This window comes from Austrofundulus limnaeus, unplaced genomic scaffold (assembly GCF_001266775.1).
Source record: "Austrofundulus limnaeus strain Quisiro unplaced genomic scaffold, Austrofundulus_limnaeus-1.0 Scaffold33, whole genome shotgun sequence".
Taxonomy (NCBI): Eukaryota; Metazoa; Chordata; class Actinopteri; order Cyprinodontiformes; family Rivulidae; genus Austrofundulus; species Austrofundulus limnaeus.
In genome coordinates, this window is record NW_013952435.1 from 2,244,290 (window position 1) to 2,249,358 (window position 5,069).

The 5,069-nt window shown below is 36.3% G+C and overlaps 1 protein-coding gene across 1 annotated transcript in view; it reads left to right on the forward strand.

Moving 5' to 3' along the window:
• Positions 1-2,922: 2,922 nt before the first annotated feature.
• The window catches only part of slc29a3 (solute carrier family 29 member 3), an 11,064-nt gene continuing 8,917 nt past the window's right edge, over positions 2,923-5,069 (forward strand). Inside the window, exon 1 of the mRNA XM_014005998.1 lies at positions 2,923-3,026. The gene's annotated coding sequence lies outside the window, so the exon portion shown is untranslated. The remainder of the gene's footprint in view (positions 3,027-5,069) is intronic.

Genomic DNA, 5,069 nt, shown 5'->3' on the forward strand with positions numbered 1-5,069 from the left:
ATATTACATTTTTTTGAAAATTATTTCTTATATCAATGGTAAGCTTTAAATTAATGATTAAATGCAACAACATAAATATAAAAGGTGAAAGATAATAATTGTCCTGCCCCTGAGCTGTTGGCTTTAAGTAACTGAGCAATTTAGTTTGATAACACAGTATTAATGTCTGAAAATAAGCTGCTTTAAAGTCAGCATCAAACATAAACTAAATCTGCCATAATGCATTGTAGCTCCTCACTAGAAACTCATCAGTGAGTAAAGCTTTATTAGTTTTATGACTGACCAAATCTGAAACAAATACAGAAATRTTAAGAGTAAAACCTTGTTAACAATAGGTTCAGGCCCAGGCCGCCCTTGAAAAAGAGATCTGAAATCTCAACGGCCTCACCTGGTAAAATAACGGAAAATAAAATAAAGTAAATTTTTACTTTTAATATTTCTGTATTTATTTCAGATTTAGTCAGTCTTACACTTAGTTCTTATCAGTGTATAAAAGAGGAGTTAAAACACTGTTTAGTCAAAGTTAAACAAGAAACATCACAGTTCATTACAACTGGCCCTTGGAGGGCCACCATAACGCTGATGTGGCCCTCGATGAAAATGAGTTTGACACCCCTGGTTTACGGGGAGGAGGGAAAGAAAGCAAGGAAATCAGTTTAAATTTAGACTTGAGTTGTCTTTTCAGTTAACTACAGGTTTTTCTGGCCCAAAATGACCAAGGTTCAAACTTGTGACCTTTGGGTACAAAAGTTATTGAGACAAAGTTTGCCGGTGTTGTGTGGAGATTTGTTACCCCGGCCGTCAGGATGTATTTCCTCTAATTGCAAAAAGCACTAAATGCTAAAACCATAAGGATGTCAGATGTGCATGTAGTATAATAACTTTTTAAGGTTTGAACAATGGTTTAAGTCATCTTATATGGCTACGTAGTAAGCGAAAAAAGTGTCACAGTCGCCCTTTTCCTRCTATAGAGAAAAACAGCAAATAAAAAAAGGGACGAAACATGGGAATCGGAACAATTGATTGGTCCTGAAATTTGAAGAAAGATGGAGATTTGTTAACGTGAATGAATGATAAGTTCCCAACTGGGGAACAGCAGGTGCTAAACCAAGTGTGTCCACATTGGAAAAACTATCACAAGAAAACCTTTAACCATATTAGGTCACCTGCTATAATTGTTGCCAAAAAAATTCTTAAATTTTAAATGTACATTTACTAATTAGAAAGTTTTAGTAAAAATTAGCCTTTGGTTCATGAGAGATTTTAGTTACAGACACAAAAATAAAACTTGATGCCCGCCTTTGCTTTTTGGCGGAAGGCGATATCAACTGTTGTGAGGCCAAGCACCATTCCTTTTTTTTTTTTTTGGGAGTTCGGCACTCAGTACTGTTGCACAAAATCACTTTTAAATGGCACCTGTTTCATCAATTACAGCCCATTTTATCTGAAAATGTGGAGCCGCTCAACCTGACCCTCTGTGCTTCACACCTCACCGAGAAATTCTCTTTAGCTCCATTTAGCTTCGAAGGCTTTTAACTGGCAGGGAGACAGGTCCTCCGCCTTTACAGGTCCTGGAGACACAAACGGTGGGCTTCAAGGATTGACTCGGGCGTTCACATTTACAGCTCCAAGCTCAGTTGTTGTTGTTTTTAAATGGACTTTCAGGATGTGTGAGGGACTGGCAGATTAGGCTCTTCTCTCAGGAGCWGCAGTTATTTCACCTCAGAACATGGTTGTAACGGGAGGCAACACTCGGTGCCTGCTTTATTAATTAATGCTCTGCTAATTGGGGACTGACTTGAAACACTTAAACGCATGAATTAACCAAACCTTTTAGAAAGTGTGAAATGTGTGGGCAAGAGCTGCCTTCGTCCTTGACCCAACAACACGTTCACCTCAACTCACGTTTTTGTTATTAGGTTTAGTTTGTGATTTGACAGCCAGGATAGTACTGTATTTTTTTTTTTTTTTTTTTTACTTTTCAGTATGAATACATTCTGCTTCTGGATTATGAAATTAAAAAAAACAACAGTTCAGTTAACTCTGATGTAAAAAAAATGAGGTTTGAACATTTGCACTGTAACAAAGTATTCAAAGTTTATTTTACACAACAGTTTTGCAACATTTGAGTAATTCTGCCTTATTGCTCTTCCTGTTGTTAAAGAGGAACCAGCAGTTTGTCAAGCTGTGAGTTTAACCAGCTTCACTTTTGCTTATTGATTGTTGATCCTAATAAATTAACCCCCCCCCTCCCCCCAACACACACACACATTATTGTCAGTGAAAGACAAAAATCAGCAGGTTTTCTCTTCAGGCTACAAAACAAAACCACCACCTGTCATTTTCTAYTCAAAACAAAATCAATCTTTTCTCTCCTTACATCAGTCAGATTGTTTTTATTTTCTGTTTGAATATGCTGTTCTGTGGCACCATCTCCTGGCAGGTAAAAACAAGTGACCATAACATCATTACACAAAAAGCTAAGAAAGCATAATCTAACTAAAGGTTTGGTATCTTTTGACTGGTGTCTGGGTATCAGTTTATCTTATGAGTGTGAAGTTTTTGAGAACTGTTTTTGCATTAAAACTGTGGAAAACTGGGCTCATCATATTAATTTTCAAACATAAAAAATGCGAGCTTTTATTGTGAAACGTTGTGCCGGAGTATTTCCTGTYACCTGACTATCACAATAAAAGCCGGTCGTTTTGTCTCTCGTAAGACTTATCACTTTATATAATCCCTTGAACAGTTTTTAGAACAAACTACGAAAAATAAAGAGTTTTTTCGTTTGTTTTTTTATTTAAAATACGATATTTAATGTTTCTTTGTTTTGGATTAAATGATCTAATCTTTTATTTTGACGGCGTCACACCGGAAGTGTAATTATTGTCACCGCTAGTGAAAAAAAAATCAAAAAGTGCTGTTGTTTGTCATCTGACCAGAAATGGATTTTGTTGTGAAATGGACTTTAAGGCGACATTCCTGCAAAACACAAAAGCAACAGCACCGCAGTCTTTAGTGATGAGGTAGGATTTTTATTTTTATTGTATTTATTAATAAATACCATTTGACGCGGGTCGGTTCTAGGTTTGTTGTCTGAACACAAAGACACTAACCTAAATTAAATTCATTAAAATGTCATGTTCTGGTGAGTTAAAACACAAATTGTTGGCATTTAAAACAGGTTTACTGTAAAGAGGTGTTTTTCAGTCTAATATTTTCATGTTTGTTTTCCCGGTTAACTTTACCCTGAAACACTAGTTCCTCATTGGTGAAGGTAGCAAAGTCAGCCTTTTCTTGTTAGCAAGTTTTTTTTCTTTTGCCTGCCTTATTGAAGTTTTCCCCTTACCTCTCCATATTTTATTTCTGACCTTTTTTCACGTGACAGTTACATTGTCCTGATGAGACTGAGATGACTGTTGAGTCAGTGCCAAACACAGAACTGTTGTATTTGATTGCTCCATCTTTTTATGTTTAAAATAAGTCAATATGACAAAAAATATTCATGAGCAACCTGGTTAAATTTTAGCCAAACTTTTTTTTCTTCAATTTTTGTGTTTGGATATCTCACTAGACTTGTCTCTGATTGTGAGACTCACAGTTGGAGTATTTTTTTAATTATTATTTTATTTTATCTTTATCATTTCAGCATCTACTGAACTAAATTGAATTGTCTGGAATRACCTGCACCACCCTATGACTCAAAACAAACCAATGTAATGTAACAAAAAAAATTTAAAATTTAAAAAAGCATCTTGTTTGCAGCAATTAGGAACCCAAACTTACCACATGCTGTTGGGGTTGTAAAAACCTGGTTAACAACAAGTTTTTCCTTTTACTCTGTTCACAATTATCAATTCAAATGTCTCAAACAGGGTCCTTCTTGTGTAAAGGCTCAGTCCCAGTCCTGACATGCTCACACACTTGATGAAAAGATCAGATTTATTTAATAAAATATTATCACACATCATACATATAATATGACATTACAAAAGTAAACATGTTGTATGAGATTAATACTCATGTACATACTAAATTCTTCAAGTAAATAAAAACCTTGGTAAAAACAAAGGACAAATCTTCATGTGGTGGCCCCGAGGCTCTGGGACGCTCTCCCTCTGTCCCTTCGCTGCTCAGACTCTACTGACTCTTTTAAGAAACATCTTAAGATATTTTTATTCAGACAGGCTWTTAGTTAATGTGYTTTTTATTGTGTTTTAACTGTTGKTTTTTATATCTGTGATCTGTKTTATTGTTTTTAGTTATTTTTGCTTTCTGTGAAGMACTTTGTGATGTTTGTGTCTGTGAAATGTGCTATAGAAATTAGAGCTGGGCGATATGATCAAAATTTTATATCACGGTATTTTCAACATTTTCACCGGTTTCACGGTTTTTGACAGTATTTTTCTTTTCATCACAGCTCAGCTGATAATAAAATGTACAAACCTTGCTTATTGAGTTTTTTCTTTTACTGTACGTCTGTCTGTGTCACTGTTTCCCTCCTCTGTGTCTGTTCTTCTCTGACTGGTGGTTGGAGACAGTAGTCATGCATTTCGGTCCAGTCGTGAAGGAGGAGGGTTAAGAAAAGATTATGATCGGGTCTATTTTATGTTATTTATTAAAGCTTTTCAGCACGACTCACCTTGCACACCGGTCAATTCCAACTCCACTACGAACTACTTCCTGCAGGCTTTTCACAATAGAACCACGTTAAGTCTCCATCAGCATAACGTCTCCATCTTAACTAACCGTGTTAAATCTAACTGTGCACGTCAGTCACTGAAGAGGTGTAACTACATTCAGCGACGGCGAAAACGGGATGTTTTTTTAAACGTCAGTCAATATAAGCAGCGGAATCGCCACCCGCTGCTGCAACTAGCTGCTCCAAACATTAGCATGCTAACGCGCATAGCGGTGCAGCAAGGAAAAATGTCCCCCGGGAAACAACAGTTCACTGGCGGCCACGACAAAACATTCCGCTATTTAAACCGGAATGTCCGTTATTCAAAAAATTCATATCATAACAAAAATAAAAACCAGTATTTGGTATAAAACGGTATACCGCCCAG